The following is a 19,019-nucleotide window of genomic DNA, read 5'->3' on the forward strand; positions in this document are numbered from 1 at the left end:
AATTTTAATACATTTTTTTATATTTTTGATATAACATATTATTTGTTATTGTATAGTGTTAACGGTGTGACTTAAGTTATTATTGATCGTTTTTATTTTGCTTGTTAATTGTTATCAATAATTAATTAATTTGTAATTAATTATGTGTCATTTATAGGGGGATATGGTGGGAGGTAAATTATTTATAATTAATTAATTACTTGGTAATTAATGCTACATAATTATTTACATATTAAAAATGCTAATTGTGGAACAATGTTGATGTCTGAGTTGTGGGGTTTATTGTTGTAAATGTGGGGAAGTAACTTTTAAAAATTAATTTATGATTTGTTGTCAATTGGTATTGAGTTTTCAATGTTAAATTAGTTATGGGAATTGTGTAAATATTTGCAGGTGTTTGTTTAGGTGTTTATTGGGGTAGACGGTGGAAAGTAATTTAGTTTAAATAAATTGATAAATATTTTTGGTATTTGTTTTGTTTTTATTTTGTTTGGGTATTTAGGTTCATTAGCTGTAATCTTTGGTTTTATCCCTCCGCTATTCAAAACGTTCCCTACTGTTGAACTCATTGGAGTGGGATTAGTAATTTATTGCCCTCCAGTATCCAACACTTTCCCTACTGTTGCACTCCCTGGAGTGGGAATAGTAATGTTATCCCCTATGCTATCCAACAGGTTCCCTACTGTTGCACTTATTGTAGTGGGAATAGTAAAATATTCCCCTCTGCTATCCAACACTTTCCCTATTATTCCACTGGAGTGAGAATGGTAATTTGTATCCCCCTGCTATAAAATGTTTATCTACTGTTGCACTTGCTGAAGTTGCAATAGTAAATTATTCTCCTCTACTATCCAACACTTTCCCTACTGTTGCACTCCTTGGAGTGGGAATAGTAATTTTTACCACTCTGCTATCCAACACTTTGCCTACTGTTGCACTGCCTGGAGTGGGAATAGTAATTTTTACGCCTACGCTATCCAACACTTTCCCTATTGTTGTACTTGCTGTGGTGGAAATAGTAATTGTTTACCCTTTGCTATCCAACACTTTCCCTACGGTTGCATTCAAGGAGGGTGAAATAGGAGGGCAGGCTTTTTAGACTCAGATAAAGTGGCATACAGACTCAAGCAAAGGTACTATCACTCACTCATAAAGAAATCACGGGCGGTCTATTATTCAGAGAGAATTGAGATAGCAGAAAACTCATCTAGGGAACTATTTAATATATTCAAAGAGATATCCGCATTAGAGAGAAAGGTGGCACCAGCTCAGAAGAGTCATGCATTCAGATTGCAGACTTTTTTGCTGAAAAAGTATATAAAATGTATGATACCTTCTCCAAGGATGCTCGAAATGGCTGCACAAATCAAAGTGAACAAACACAGGAATGGGGTGAAAACAGTATCTCACAGTTTTCTTGTCCTTCCTTAGAAGAGTTGAAAGAGATAGCACTAAATTTAAAATCAGGCTCCCCAAACGATCCAGCTACACCTAAAGTGATTTGCACAGGACTAGAGGTCATACTTCCTTACATTCAACAGCTGTTGGAAGACTCCTTCCAGGAAGGGCGGCTACCTGATATTTGGAAGCGAGCAATTGTCTGCCTATTAAAAAAAACAATAGCTGATGGGTCTCACTGTGCCCTTATTTTTTGAAAATGGCAGAAAAAGTGGTCAAAAAGTGGTCAATATACAGCTGGTGGCACATATAAAGAAAAACAACTTGCTACATCCCACACAATCAGGCTTCAGACCAACTTATTCAATGGAGACGGCACTGCTCTATGTTACTGAGTCAGTATGGAAGAGAGTGGATGAAGGGCTAATGACTGTGCTGGTCTTATTAGACCTCAGAGCAGCTTTTGATATGGTGTCCCATAAGCTGCTAGTGGACCCACTCAGAAGAGGGGGTGTGGATGGTTCTGCCCTGGACTGGATGGTATCCTATTACAGGACCACAGTTTCCAAGCGTCACAATCTGAGTATATTTTCAAACCCATTTCTCTAGCACAGGGGGTGCCACAGGGCTCAATTCTAAGCCTGACTCTTTTTAATCTATACGTTGCCCCCTTTTCTGGGATTGTAGAAAAACATGGCATTACAATTGTGTCATACACAGATGACACACAGCTAGTGGTCACCCTGAACCCAAACTAGGCACAAGCAGACTGCATGAAAGATCTGGCAGGGTGGATGGCAGACAAATGCCTGAGTTTAAATGGCAATAAGACAGAAATACTAATAATAGGGAACACTCCATCCATCTGGTCTTCGGCCTGGTGGCCAACAATTCTAGGACCCGTCTCGACCCCAAAGACTGAGGTAAAAAATCTGTGAGTATGGATAGACTCCAAACTGTCTTTCGAGACCCAGATCAAGATATTGACAGGAAGATGTTTTTGAATCCTTAAAATACTCAGAAAAACTCTGGCCATTCTTCCTATGTCTGCCAGGAAAAGCCTGATCCGTGTTCTGGTCACAGCAAGACTAGATTCCAGGAATGTGATGCTCCTGGGTGCAACCAAAAAGGGACTGCAAAAGCTCCAAACAATCCAGAATGCAGCAGGTCGCTTGGCATCGAACTTGCTGTGATGGCCGTCTTCCAAGAGCGCACTGGAGATATTGCATTTGTTGCCCATGGAGAAACGCATCACGTTTAAGGCACTATGTTTTAGTCACCGTATTCTGCAGGGTAAGGGCCCCACATACCTGCAGAACCTACTCTCACCTTATAGGACCAAACGCCATCTGAGATCCAGAAGGACACGTCTGGTTAAAGTTCCAAGGATCATAAAAGCACGCTTGGGACTGCGATCTTTCAGCTACCTGGCAGCAAAAAGCTGGAACGCTTTACCCGTGTCCCTCAGGGAGGAGCCATCAGATAGTGGTTTCCGCAAAAAACAAAAAACATGGCTCTTCACACAATAGACAGGGATTATCCATGATAGGCAGATCACTGATTCCTGGAGTTGTCAGTTACAACTAAATAGTGCGGAACACACCAGGAGGTGTAACCAGGCTCTCTATAAACTCATAACATATCATAGCATATCATTGGAGTGAGAATAGTAAATTAATCCCCTCCACTATCCTACACTTTCCTTACTGTTGCATTCATTGAAGTGGGAATAGTAAATTATTCTCCTCCGCTATCCAACACTTTCCCTACTGTTGCGCTTATTGGAGTGGAAATAGTAATTTATTCACCTCCGCTATCTAACACTGTTGCATTCAATGTAGTGTAAAATGTAGTTCTAGAAATTAATAAATATTTTAATAATTTAATTTACAATATCTATATATATATACAGGCGTCTTTGTCTCAGGGCAAATTCGGTTGGATTTAAAGCACTGCAGCCTGGCCGTGAAGGACGCCACACCCTGGAAGAGAGAGCAAGGGGCGCAAGAGGTTTTGAATGGTGCTTAACCTTTGGAACAGTGTTTTAGAGAAAGAAAACCGGGGATTCAAGTCGACATCCCACTGGGGCTGAAAGAAAGTCAAAACGACGACGGAGTAGAAACTGAACCCACTAAGGTAACACTTGTCAAACTACAGGCACCAGCATGCCATAGACCGGAAACTCACCTTTAAGTGAACTGGGAAAGTACAAATTGTTTGCATGCAGGGAAGGTGCTGTTGAACACTGTAGCTTTATCCGCAGTCATTCTCTGAAGAAGAAGCCCTCGAACTTTGAAACGCCGTAAGGAGAGACTTTTCATTTTGGAGCAGCATTGCCGGTTTTAACATTAAAGGCTTTTCTAAAGCACACAGCTGTTTGGAGGCGTCTTTGTCTCAGGGCAAATTCTGTTGGATATACAGATGTATACAAGGAAAGAGGCCTGAAACAAGGATTTTTTTCTTTTTCTTTTTGTCATAGTGACTGTTCACTAAATGATCTTTGAAGGAATTCCCCTTTCTATATGTAATGAGAGGATAGTCGGATAGGGACTTTCCGATTACAGGATCTGATTTCAAAATTTTCCAATTTTTTCGCATTATATTGAAAAAAAAAAAATATATATATATAATATATTCCTGTCACACCGTTTGCCAAAACTTTCTTTCCTCAGGAACAAACGGAGACAAACCCAAATTTTGTGCAGGTATTATAGTTTATTTGTCTATCACCACAACCACCATGACACGTTACAGCCTCACTCAGCCTTGATCACATGACGCGCTCTAGGATTTACATCATTTCTTTTAAAGGGCCCCGTGCCTCACTCGTGCAAAACAGAATTAAATAAACATAGAGAAAATACGTTCACATGTATCCTTCATAGAATCTGTGCAAATTCAGCAAATAATGATATTATATGTATACATTATAAGAGTTTGCATCTTGTATTGATGTTCATGCTAAAACCAATCTGTATATATGTAAACTACATAAAAAGGTATAGTATAAATAGTTCAACAATATAATAGGTTGATGAAGTGCCAATGAGCACCATTGCACAATGTAGTCACAAACTTCATAGGTTGTGACATGTCACATACCTACATGTCGACATGTCCCTGGCAGTCCCTCATTGATCCAAAGCAGGATTGTGTCTGACATCCCTATATTGTGCTGACTGATGACATTGAGAACACTTCAATGTGCCAATAAGTCACACACTGATTAAAAGCATTAGCCACAACTTCACCTAGCACTGATGCGCAAGGACACCCCTTCACAATGCACACATACTGAGGACTGACACTCCATAGTGCCTAAACAATTTTGCAATTTATTTATTTTTGAAAGTTTTATAGAGCGCGAAGCAGACCCGTGCGGATATCAGAGCGCTTTACAGACAGTGATGAAAAATTATACAACAGAATAGAGACAAGTCAAAATAAATATACGTGTACATAATATGCAACATACATCAAACGAAGGAGGTGTATCAGACATAAGTAACACGTGCAAAATAAGACAAAGAGAAGGGTGCGGACCAAGAGAGAATCTGTGCAACGTAGGTTGTCTGTTTGTACCCGCATACTAAAAAGCAAAAAAAATAAAAAGAAAACTGCCAGTGGAGGTAATAGAGAAATCATGGTATCCTTAGGTGATGATCATGTGAATTTTCCATGAAATTCGCCTTTACTCCCTTTTTGAAAAATGCAGTAGATGTGATACGTCTGGTTTCTGGGGGTAGTGCTTTCCAGATCCTAGGAGCCATCCCTGAGAAGGAACGTTTATAAGTTTTCATCTTATTGAATCTGTGTGGCTTCCGTAATAGGTTTTTCTGCACTTCTTGTGGTTATATTACCCCCAGAGATAGACAGTTTATGAGAGATATAGCTGGGTGTCTTATGGTGAATGGCCTTGTGAGTCATGCAGGCTATTTTCAGGTGAATTCTAGCTTCCTATGGTAGCCAATTCAAGGCTTTTAGGTCAGGGGAGATGTGGGACCATTTTTTTGAGCCATGGAGAGTCTGGCTGCAGCATTGATGGTGGTTCTTAGTGGTGCTGTTGTTGCTTTGGGGAGGGCGCAAAGAGAGACACTTCCATAATCGACCCTGGGGATAACTAGAGCTTGAACTGGCATCTTGAAGTCCTTTTTTGGTAGGAAGGTTTTCAGTTTCCTTAGAATATTAATCTGAAAATTTGCTCCCTTTGTTGAGTTGCCAATATGTTTATGCATGTTGAAGTTGCAGTCAAGGATTATACCCAATGATTTTGCTGAGTCAATGATTGTTGGTTGAACGTTGAATGCTGTGAGGTGTTTGAACCAGTCCTGGAGGAGGGGTATTTTGGAGGGTGGAGCTATAAGTAGGAATTCAGTTTTTAGTTTGTTTAGCTTGAGATGGTTCTCAGCTAACCATGATTGGGTGTTCAGCAGCGTTTTGTTAAGTAATTTGATGTCTTCTGGAGTATGAATCTTAAGGTAAATTTGTGTATCATCTGCGTACATGTGAAATTGGATGCTGGATGTTGCAACAAGAGAGTACGAGGTTCCATGAATAGATTGAACAGTGTTGGGGATAGGGCGGACCCTTGTGGGACCCCAGAGTTACTGGCATGGATTTAGACATGGAGTTATTGACCTTGAATTTTTGAGTCCGGTTTTGAAGAAAGGAGGTAAACCAATTGAGCACTGAGCCTGATAGGCCCATTCTGAGATTCAGCAGATCAATCAGGTTCTCGTGTTTCACCGTGTCGAAGGCTGAAGAGAGGTCTAATAGGATGAAAAGGCATAATCCATTCTGATCGAGTATTTGTAAAGCGTTGTCAATAATGTGTGTCATGGCTGATTCAGTGCTGTGCCCTGCTCTGAAGCCAGATTGGTGATTGTCAAGCAGGTCGAAGTGGTCAATGTGTTTTGTCAGTTGTTGGAGTACGCGGTTTTCCAAGAGTTTGGCTAGGGTAGGGCTGTTAGAAATAGGGCGATAGTTGTTAAGGTCCATCGGGTCAGCTGTGTTTTTTTTTAGGATGGGTGACACTTGACCAATTTTGAGGGTGTGAGGGATGCAGCTTTGAAGTAGAGAGATAATGATGATCTTGGTCCAGAGCGGCAGAATCAGAGGGGTTCGATCTTTAACTGCATTAGCGGGGAGAGGATCGTTGGTATGATTGGACTGTTTGAAGGTGCTGAGAATCTTGCCTATTGCTTCTTTAGTGTAGGTATAGAAGGAGGACCAGGCTGCCTCATTTTTTAGTTCAAATTTTGGGGATGCTTGTTGTGGTGACGTTGGAAGAGTGGGAGGAATTTTGGTGTGAGGGCATGACTGTAAGGTCATTGAGGAGATCTTTCTTGATGTTTTCGGTCTTCAGAATAAAGAAAGCAGAGAATTTGTCACACGTGGGTTGAGTGCGAGAGGTGTCTTGTAGTTGTTGAGGTTCATCCTTAGATAGGGATTTGATTAATTCAAAAAGTTTTTGGTGATGATTTCTTGCTTGGTCTAATTGGTGGGTGAAAAATTCGGCTTTAGTGCGTTTGATCTTTCTATAGTAATCATTTCTCTTATACCTAAATTTAAGGAGCTTGGAAGATGGGACTGATCTCCAAATGCTTTCAGAAGTTCTAAGAGCGCGTCTGTCATCATTCAGCAGGTCATTGTACCAAGGTTTAGAGTTTTTCGAGGAAAGTCTCTTTAGTTGCAGAGGAGCAACCTCATTGATAACCACAGACATTGAGTTAAGGTAGTGGTTGGTGAGGTCACGTACGTTGGAGAGGCCGGCCGGAGGCTGGAATAGTTTATGGGTGTGAGCGGGCAAAGTGTTGGGGTTGAGTTTTTTCAACTCTCTTTTCCACATCTTTGGTTTAGTTGATTGGGCTGAGTTGAGTTTCATGGTTTCCCTGATAACAAGAGGGATGATGTGGTGGTCCAACCAATCACAGGGAAGGATTGAGTCAAGCTGAATGGAGGTATTTTTAGAAATTATTAAGTCCAGGATTACACCTTTGTTGTGTGTGGAGCTATTGCAAATTTGGGTGAGGTTGAGCGCGCCAAAGTTTTTGAGACTGTTCCAGTGGAGATTGAAGTCGCCTAGGAATATTTGAGAGATTTGACGTCTGGTGGTCGTTGTGACCATGTCCATGCAGTGTTCAGTGAAGGTAAGGTTATCACGAGGTGGATGATATATGATGTGTAGGGAGCATACTGGTGTGCCATTGTTGGTGATGTCGATGCACATGTATTCACAAGAGGAGAGTGTGGGAGATAAGGCTCTATTTACTGAGATGGTGTTCTGGAGTATAAATGCTATTCCTCACCCAGATTTTTTGCTTCTATCCAGTCTAATGATGTTGTAGTTTGGTGGTACCAGAATGTCCAAGAGGGGCGAGGAGGATTCGGTTAGCCACGTCTCTGTTAGCACAAGCAAGTTATAAGCCATTGCATCACAATAGAGACATCACAGAGCTCTGCACTGGCTCAGGTTTGGATTCATGTAGTCACTCACATGCAAAGTCACACTTTGCACAATACGCACCCCCAACCTGCTAATGATGGGCCCTCAAGCAACCATCCACCTCTGGCTGTGTCACTGCCAAGATGTAGGCCATTAGTGGTGTAATGCTCCTGCGCGCCATCTTGCCCGAGTGTCATCTCTGCCATGTGTTTGCTAAGCCTGCAGATGTCATCCTACCGCTTGTGGCAGTGTGAATACCGTTGGTTGGAGAGGCCCAGAGACTACACCTTGAATGCAATGGCCCTCCATATGGCCTTACGCTGATGGACCGTAAGCTGCAGGCATGGGAGACAGGAAGAGGAAGTTTCTGTGACACTGTATTGTGTACCACGGTTTAGTACAGGAGCATGAAAATACATATCACACTAATACATTAATGGAGAGCATGGCCCATACAGCATGACACATTGTACACTTGGATCAAATTATATCATAGCAATGTATACATGTATGATGCTGGACACACTACAAGGCCATCTCATACACATGCAGAGTGCCAGCACAGAAACCAATGTAAAAATGGCCCTCAACGGTCATGCACTATGTGAGTGAGCATGACATACATTGCACTGGAAATGATGTGTAGCGGTCAGATTCACTGTGTCCTACACTACACACCCTTCAATGTCCCTGACCATTGCATGGCTATATGTGTCATGGTGGTCACATTTAGGGCCATGATCTTACATTCTAAAACTCTTCTCACAAGGTGGAGTCCTAACTTGTGCAATCCTGAGGCCTAAGATAGGTCATTGAGAAATAGAGTGGTGGACAACACATGTTTCACTCCGTCCATTTAGTGATTGGTCCTTGTAACATCGGGCAGTTTCTGTGCACGGCAGAGGCCCTCACACTGAGGATAAACGTGGGCCATCACAGAAATCACATGCATGAACAATGTGAATGGATAAACAGTGCTTACACATGCAAGACTCAACACATCATGGAATCAATAGAAGGATGACACGTCCACCTCACATGTATCTGATATGTCATAGGTGAATTACCACCAAGAGTGTTACACTCAGGCATTGCACTCTTGTGCATAATTGACACAACTCCATATGGTCCATTTGAAAACAGTACACACATTAATCAGTACCCACTGGCCAAAATACATTTGTAATGTCACAAATGAGCATGGGAACACTATGACATCACATAGCACAGGGAATGTGTGTTCAGACTTCAAATGTCTCAAACTAGCAGTGTAGCTAGATAACTGCCAAACCACGGTATGGCATTCTCATCCTTCAATGCAGTCAAGGACCTGTGTAAAAAATGCTACACAGCTCATTGACATGAAGTCAGCATGCTAGCCAGTCTATCATACATTCACATTACCCAGTCTCAGAACAACATGTGTTTGTTTTGACTTAATAAGAGCTGTCCACCAGGACCTCCAGCTCCTCTGTGGTGAATGGTCGGGCCTGATGTTTTCAGTTCTCGCCATCACTGGGTCACCAGATTACAGGAACAGCAGCAGTTGGTGGTGATGAATGGCAGGCAGCAGAGTCTGAATGCAAGCGATATGTGTGGCCCACTCACAGACATTAATAGGCCCGTGGGGTTGTTTCAGTGGTACTCTGCTGATGCAATCGGTCTGCGTGGTTTACATCTTTCAATTGTATCCAATGTCTACTGCGAGTTTCAAAAATGTATTGCACTTCCGCAATAGCGGTTCCCATTGGTTGCAATGGCATTGGCAGAGGCGGTGTCAAACTGCGGGGTCAGGTGCTGTATTTATTTTGATAGTCGTTTAGCTTACACACACTGTGCTCATTGTGTAAAAATGTTGTACTCAGTGAAACTAAAGCAAGAAGGTGTTACAGGTACAGCAACTAAGTAGAAGTCAGCATTGTTGTTGTTTGCAACATGTAGGAGTGTACCGATTACCATTCACATAGTCTGAATCTGATTTGGAAGTAGTCAATATGTGCATACTGACCACATGTACAACTAGATCAAGGTGCCTCTGCATGTGACTTGTGCATTTAACAGTTACCCACAGTCCAGTCAATGTTGGTGCTGTGTTAGTCCATATGTTAGATGTTTGACACATCTTATTGGTGAAATCAATGTACATGTGTCCTCTTTCATATTATGTAGGAGACGACCAAATATGCATTGGCCTTTCCCAGTGCTGGTGAAATATGGAGGATAAGGAAATTCCATCTGAATCGCCCTACCCTTCAAGAGCTATGTGCTTAGTTGTAGCCCCATCTGTGGTCTCACAGAACCTATGTGACAGCTTTGACGCCAAAGGTTAAGGTGATGGCTGACCTATGTGACTCTGTGTATCCCAACCAGCCTTGGTTGCTGAGCCCACTGAGGAATCCAAGGATCCGGGTGAAGTGTGCTACAATGATGCCCATGGGAGGACACGTCGTATAGTGGAGCATGCTTTTGGGCTTCTAAAGTCTAGATTCCGGTGTCTGGACAAGAGCGGTGGTGCACTACTCTACTCTCCCCAAAAGGTATGTTAGATCATAGTTGCATGCTGCATGCTCCACAACATGGCTTTGCGCAAAGAGATCCCTTTGCTCCTGGATGATGATGCGCAGCAGATGCCCTGCTGCGAATCCACCCATGCCCAGTGATGATGATAGTTATGTTATGTTATGTTAAATGAATTTATTACGTGCTCAGCTACTCGTGAGTGTCCCGGCGTGGAACCAATAGTGAAGAAGAGGAAGGTTTTTACCTGCGTCAACAGCTCAACAGCTACTTCTCTTGAGTGTAAGTGACATTGTACATCACTGACATTGTCTGTTGGCTTTAATGGTAGTGGCAAGGCATAGATGACCTTTTTGGCTGCTGTTGGGTCACTGCTAATCGCTGATGTGTGTGGTACAGTATATTGTTTTCCATGTACCTCATGTCTATGTTTATGGTGTTGGTCAATGTTATGTGTGATGCGTTTTGTACATTGTTGAATAGTGGTGTATTTTTGCTGTAATGGCATCAACTGACAAGTAAATGTCATTCTCTTGTGTCTTTCTAGGTTCCTTTACCCTAGCAATGCTTCATAACAAACAGAGTTTGTGGAACATTGGAATCTGAGTTGACATTGTACATACTGTGATAAACATGGAACTTACACAAAGGCATGTGTGTGTAAAGATTGTTTATTTTCAATACGTTTTTGTGAAAGAGAAGTTATTGTTTTTAAAATTGTGCAAAGTGAGTCTATGAGTTGCCAGTGATGGTAAATGAGACAAATAGAGTAGTCACCACATTGACTTAATCACACAGTCCAACAAACTCCTGCCATCAACATGGCAATGTGGTTTAGGATAATTAACAAGGGCAACACAAGTGCCATCATGGCTGGCTTAGCGGCTTGGCTTGGGTTGGTGCTTTGGGACGTGATCTTTCCGTGGTGTTTCTCAGATGTCCCCTCCTGCGTCGGGCAGGGAGGTCTCTGCTGCAAGCTCAGCGGTGTCTGGGGATTCATTGTCTTACAGATCACCCCTTTCTGTGGCTGCAGCTAATGTGGTGGGAGTATCAGCTGGCTGGCCACTGTAGGGGGGTTGATCCATCATTTGAGCCACATGTCTGTCGCTCAGAACACTCACATGCCGGACCATGAGATCGAAAAGTTGGCCCATACATGTGCCAATGGACCTCAGCAGCAGGCGGAGCTCAAGCACTTCTTCGACAACCTGGCCCATCTGTCCCTTGTTCTGTTCATAAGCAGCAAGGACTCTTGCAATGGTGGCCAGGGCTTCTGTCTCAGTGTCTTCCTGTGATTGATCCCCAGTTGACCTACCACCTGACCTGCTGACACGGACCTGTGGCATTGGGACTCAATGCACCCACGCACTCTCTCTAGAATACTCAGATTTTGGGGTGTTGTTGTTAACCACTGTGGCAGGAAGAGTGTTGCAGGCGGGAGGGGTGAAGGTGGAGGTGACTGCCGCACAGGTCGTTGTAGCAGGGGTCAGTGCTGTGGTTGTTCCTGTGGTGATGGTGGTGTTGGGGACAATGAGGCCCCAAGACAGAGTGCGCCCTGGCAGTGCAGAGGGGCCAGGTCATTGCTCCTCATTCGAGAAACTTAGAGAATCTGCATTAGACAGTTCACATTCCGGGAGGGGCAGGATCTGCTGGTTGTTGGTGTTTTGAACAGCAGTTGCTTGTGGATCTCCTGTTGAACAGAGTTTACAGTGTCAGTTAAGTGAACTCCACGAGCTTGGTTTCAGACTTTTGGATGTTACATTTGATACACCAAACATTTTACATTGCAATCACTAGGTATGACTGAAAGATGATGTGCATCATGACATGATGTTGAGGTACATAAATTACTTGATACAGATGGTGTGTTTACAGGGACATGTCATCATCTACCAACTTGGTGCACATCAACTTTTGATAATGCGTATACTTCATTGAATCAGTTTCAGCTAAACTAAAACTAGCCATTGTAATATTTTGAATTCTCTTTCATATCATGCACTTTGATTTGTTTAACAGATTGACCGTGCATGTTTTGTGTTCATTTAGGTCTTCATGCTTTGACACCATGGCACTTACACATTGCATTATGTACTGTGCATGATTGGGACCTGAATTTACTTCACAAGTGACTTGGCAAGTCAAAGTTCAATTTTTGTGACAGTTACATGCGCTTAGCTGACTGCACACTGGATATAACTTTTGAATATATGATGAGTTGGCTGACAAGTGAGGCATGGTGTTGTCATATGTCTCCATGCATTTTGAGAAGGATGACAGGGTGCATGCACTAACTACCTACCTGTTAACACAGTGGACGAAAATGGATGCCACATGTTTGTGAGAGTGGGGAGTGCTCCATCTTGCTCAGCTGTGGGACAAGGGTGCCTGGTGGGAGTTGTAGTGCTGGCTGTCTATCTATAAACCCCGATCCCTGTTGAGAAAAGGCTTCCTCTCTGTGAAGTGGAGCAGAGGAAGTGAATAGGTTACACATGGCTCTTGGGTTGGGGGAGTGTTCCACCCAGCTGAGGTCTCAGTCAAGAGAGCATGAGAAGGCTACCTACCTGTAATTTTTATGAGAGCAATGAAATGGCTGACACATGGTTGTGGGTGTGGGGAGTTCGCCATCTTGCTCAGCTGTGGGACAAGGGTGCCTGGTGGGAGTTGTAGTGCTGTCTGCCTACCCAAATCCCCTCTCCCTGTTAAGATGACTACCAACCATTAATTTTGAGGAGGGCAATGAAATAGCTGCCACATGGTTGTGGGTGTTGGGAGTGCTCCATCTTGCTCAGCTGTGGGACAAGGGTGCCTGGTGGGAGTTGTAGTGCTGGCTTCCTAACCACATACCCCACTCCCTGTTACGGTGGCTACCTACCTGTAAGTTTGATGAGAACAATGAAATGGCTGCCACAGGGTTGTGGGGAGTGCTCCATCTCGCTCAGCTGTGTGACAAGGGGGCCTAGTGAGAGTTGTAGTGCTGGCTGCCTGTACACAAACCCCATAGAAATATTGCTGCCTACCTTTGAGTTGATTCAGAGGAAGGCAATGTAAAATCTGTGAGACATGTGTTGGGAAGAGTGTGTTGTACGTAAGTGCATTTAGGTGTAGGAAGTGTGGCTTTCTAGTTGTGCAAGACAGTACATAGCAGTGTAATGGGAGACATTTGTTGGTACTTACCAGCCTGGCATGGCAAGCACCTTCTCCTCCCATTCAGTGAATGTCAGGGGTGGAATGGGAGGGCCACCGCCAGTCCTCTGAGCCAGCTCATGGTTCTTGTGGGCATGCTCTTTCACCCTGATCTTGTCATGTCACCACCTCTTAATGTCATGCAGGGTGCACAGGGTGGTCCTACTGCATTGACGTTGGTGACTATCATTTCCCACATTTGTTTTTTTCTTGCTACTGCTGTCTGTTGGACCATGCGTCCGAACAAATGTGGCTTTACTCTGATTATCTCATCTACCATGACTGATAACTCATTGCCTGTGAATTTTAGCATTTGTTTCTATGCCAGGGTGTGTGATGTGCAAATGGATGACAAGTGCAGGTGGAAAGGTGGTGGTGGAGATGTGTGAGGTGTGTATTGGTGTGGGTGGTTGTGGTGGTGTGATGTGTGATGATTTGACTCTCCTTTGTTATGTGGTGTTTGGCCCTTGACTTCTGGAGTTGGGCAAAGGATTCTGGGCAGGAAAGCAATGTGGGTGTGTCCAAATGGGGTATTAGTGTCAGGTGTGTTTTCTGGGTTGACCTCGGAATTATATTTTTTTAAGGCCATGAGGATGTGACATTGGGGTGTGTGAAATGTTTTTGGAGCCAGTGCAAAACAATCAGCCACACTTGTGTGGTTGCTTTTGACTGCCATTCCTCTTTCCGCACGACCGCAGCGGTCTGAATGCAATGATCCTTCTGCCAGATATGCCATTCATCTTTTCATGCGACCGCCGTGGTCGAACACAACTGATCGCCCCGCTGTCTCTGCCATCTTATCTTAATTTCACCTGTGGTCATTCCAATGGTGTATCATCATTTTTGGTTCGTTCTGTAGCATTAACGTCCTCTGCCGTGGGATTTTCCAAGCAGTGCATCCTATTTTGACCGGCGCTTTTTCCGCGGTACATGCAGAAAGATTTTTTCCACAAACATGGCAGTCAGAGTTCTTTTCCGTCCACCACGTAATCGACCCCTAAGTATTGAATATGCAACAAATTGCTCCTTTGCATATCAAATTTAAAACATATAGCACTGGAATATGTCCCAGTTACTGATGTAGCGGAACACTACAATTTAATAATTGAAAGTGCATACTACCAGGAAAATGAGCGGAAACTAAGTCCTATACTTGACTATTTTGAGGATACCTGGGTGGGAAGGCTACACAGATCTGAACACAGAAGGCAACCTAAAAATCACATTCCATTGATCAATGTACATAACAATACCCTAACCAAAGAAGCTAAAACTAACAATGCTATTGAAGGAAGGCATAATGCCTTCCAAGTAACAACAGGCAGAACTCCACCAACTCTACATAAACTATTACTATCTATCCAAAAAGAACAGAACTACAAACAACTAAGAATGGAACAGTCTGTAACACAAATAGGCCCAAAATGTACCAAACAAACTAGACAAATGTTTGAATACTTACAATACAAAGTAAGACTATATCCAATAACTAAAGGCCTAGAATACCTAGAATGAATAGCCAAATCCCTACTTTATTTGAAAATAACTACCGAAATAACATAAAACTCTTTACCAAAATCGAAACAAACTAATAAATATAATTGGTGGGAAGAGGTAGAACAGCGAAACATAAATCATACATGAACATATGGCAAAAATATTATATAAGCGACATAAGGACATATCAATAAAATTAATTAATTAATTTGTAACCCATTTTTCAAAAGGTGCCCAGTTCTTAGAGGCAATTAGGCGTCTTCTTTTTCCTCTAAAAGGCTGCACTGAAGTCTCAAGTTTATACCAAGCCAGCATCCTGGCTTTCCAATGACAAAAAGTAGGAGGTTCAGAATTAATCCAAAGTGAAGTGACACACAGTCTGGTCATTGCCATAGAAATAAAAAGGAAAGCTTGCAGATGTCTTGTTTTTTCCGGAGCCGTAGAATATTCATAGCCGGTGATTACCATTTCAGCGGTTATTTTAACAGAGGTTTGAGTAATCTGTGTGAGAAAAGATTCAATTTGGTTGAAAAAAATAGCTAACTCTGGACAACTGAAAAACATGTGAACGGAATCTGCAGAAGGAAATTTACATCTGGCACATAATGACCCTTTACTCCCAGAGACCACCCCCCATTTAACAAGTTTTAGCGGTGTATAATAAAGATTGAACATAGACATATACCTTTGAGCTCGGAGGGTGCCTGATACCAGGACCGATCTGGCTAATACAAGTGGATATTTTAAGTCGATAATGGGAACTCCAAATTTTGTTGCCCATTTGTCATTCTGATGATTAAGGTCATCAGGAAGTTGGGATAGAAGGTTTTGATATAAATTGCCAATTTTCAATTTCCTTCTGATGGATTCTACTATAAGAGGTTTTTGGAACATTGTTGGGTGTTGAGGAAACTTGTTATCTAGAAAACTTCTCATTTGAAGATATTTAAAAAAATGATTAACATGGAGATGAAATTTCTCCTTTAAGAACGAAAAAGAGGCTATTTGGCCTGCATCGGATAGATCACCTATCTCCCTTACACCAAGAGTTGTCCAGATATTTGCTACCCCCTCTTGAAATATCGATGGAAGTACTCTCGAGGCTGTTAAAGGGGTATAATACATTATTTTAGAGATATTGAAATGACGTCGGACTTTTTGCCATATTGAGAATAATGTCCATAGTACCTTAAATTTGTTTTTTTTAAAATAACTAGGTTCGAGTATACGTGTGAGTATCCCTTTTATAGAGTCTCCCAAAGATATTGAATATATCAAGGGAGAGAGATGAGCTGGTAGCTCAACAGCATCCCCTAAAAGAGGAACAGCAAAATGTTAAATCATGGCTGCCCAGTAATAGAATGTTAGGTTTGGGACTGTCCACCCCCCGCGCTCCTGTGGGAGGCACGTCCATTTAGCAGCCCGTCTTGGTTTACGGTATGACCATAAAAATCGTTGGCATATTCTTTCCGCTTTTTTCAAGGTTAGTGGTGGTATTAACAATGGGATAGATCTAAAAAAGTATAAGAATTTAGGGAGAACAATCATTTTAAGGATATTAGATCGACCAAAGAGCGAGAGGTGTAGATGATCAAGACGTTCCAATTTATTATGAAGTGAGTCAATTGTAGAAGAATAGTTCAGGTCTAGGATCTGATCTACATCAGGCGCTATTTGGACCCCAAGGTAAGTTGCGACAGTGGTAATAGGGGCTTGTGAAATGGGCATAGCCATGGATTGTAAAATTTGAGTTTTTGCGATGTTTAATTTGTACCCCGAGATTGTACCAAATTGAGCTGCCAGAATCTCAAGTGCAGGAAAAGATTGAGAGACATTGTCAGTTAACACTACGATATCATCAGCATATGCCAGTCACTTATATTTAATTCCATGCACTGTAACAGGGGTAATAAGACGGGAATTTTCTATTAGGGATAAAAATGGGTCAATAAATAAAGCAAAAAGGAGTGGAGAGCAAGGGCAACCTTGCCTGGTACCCCTACTGATGGAAAAAGAATGTGATTCATTAGCTGAGATACGAATTTTGGCCATTGGGGATATGTATAGAGCTTGTAGAGCTTGGATGAATTCGGATGCATAGCCCTTCCAGGACATAACGGACCACAGATACCCCCAGGAGACCCTGTCGAATGCCTTCTCGGCATCCAACAGGATCACCCCGAGGGCAGAGTTTGTGGTCTTTGCCCAATCCAGAAGTGCCACTACTCGCTTGATGTGATCCGTCGTATCCCGACCGGAAATAAAACCATGTTGGCGAATAGAAACCAAGGGGAGAATTGTTTGGTTTAAATGATGGGCAAGTATCCTTGAGTATGATTTTGCTGTCCGTATTAATTAACGCGATCGGACGATATGAAGATGGATTTAATTCATCCTTGCCTTTTTTCTTAAAAAGTACGATAGTAGAATGTCGCCATGAGTCGGGAATTGACCCAGATTGGGCCAGACGAAAGACTTCTAACATTTGCTGCCTAAATAAATGTGAAAAGGTTTTATAAAATTCAAGATGGAGCAACTGGGCAAGATGGCGGCCGTGCTCTCGGCCGAGTGAGTTGGCGTTTACACCGCGGAGCCCTAGTGGACCCTCTATAACCTACACGGTCCCGATGTAAGCAGAGTTTTAGCGGAGAATATCGTCTCAAGGACTTCTTCAGCGTTTCAATTCCTTACCGACGCGTCTGTACCGATATCATCTTTTTCAGCGTCTTGCAGCAATCTACCCGTTCCCAGCGGCCGACGCAGAGCCGTCAGCTGTTCCGCTCCAAACCTTCACTGACACGCCGCTAATGCCTCCGAAAGCCCTCACTAAAGCAGCTGCCATGAAATCTCGCAGCGCGGGTCGTGCTCAGCAGGACACCGACCCGAAGAACACTGTAACAGCGACCCCCGCAGTGAAGCAAAAAACTCGAGCTGCTGACAAACACAGTTCGCTGACCCCCGCGGGCAATATCACTAAGGATAAAATGCTCCCTGCAATGTTCAGCAAACACAGAGGAAAAGCGAAAAATCCTAGTTCTGACGCTGAAGGTTCTGCTGCTGCCCTGCAAGAGAGGAATCCGACTGCTGCAGGAATCGCTACAAAGGGGGGGGTGAGTACTATGGTTTCTCTACCCTCCATCCTACAACATATCTCTAATGACTCCCCCCCTCTCTCTGAACTGCCTCCTCCTGCTAATGGTATCTCCCCGATTACAGAACCAGTCTCAAACACAGCTGCCATTCTAGATCCATCTGCAGGCCAAAATATACCACCCCAGTGCATTCTGGATAATGTAGTCCAATCTGTAACTAATCATGTAACAGTTACACAGGAGTTACCTACAGCATCGTCTCATGATACCTGGGGGTCTGAGGTTAGCGACCTTAATGAGAACTTTTACTCAGTTTCCGATCACTCTGCATCCGGGGAGGACTGTCCAGAGCTGCAGTGGTCTGATTATGATAGTGACTCTGGAGACTGGCGTGTTAATCGGTCATTGAAAGATTTAAATATCAATACCGTCTGTAAAGCCTCTGGCACCAAGCCATCATCCATCTCTAACCTGCAGGACTCCCTCAATGGCCTCTCTACTGATCAATCTGAATCAAACACGCAGAAAACCGGCGAACATACTGTGTCACCCACGCAAGAGGCTCCCGGAGAGGTCTCATTAGTAACAATCTACCAAACTATCCTCATGCATAGGGAGGCAACTAAACAAGAAAATATGCGAACGCAGGGGGCCTGTCGCAAAATGCAGAATTCCCTAAGACGGGTTATCAAAACGTGTACTGAGACTACCACGAGGGTTACCGAAGCGGAAGAAAGGATTTCTGCTTTGGAAGACGCTGCCGTTACTCAGAAAGAATTAGTCACCAAGGTCAAAGAACAGCGCAAGGACATTCTTTGGAAGCTTACTGATCTCGAAAATCGTGCAAGAAGGAATAATCTTCGCGTTTTGGGGATAGAGGAAAG

The sequence above is a fragment of the Lissotriton vulgaris genome, chromosome 11, assembly GCF_964263255.1.
Source record: "Lissotriton vulgaris chromosome 11, aLisVul1.2, whole genome shotgun sequence".
Taxonomy (NCBI): Eukaryota; Metazoa; Chordata; class Amphibia; order Caudata; family Salamandridae; genus Lissotriton; species Lissotriton vulgaris.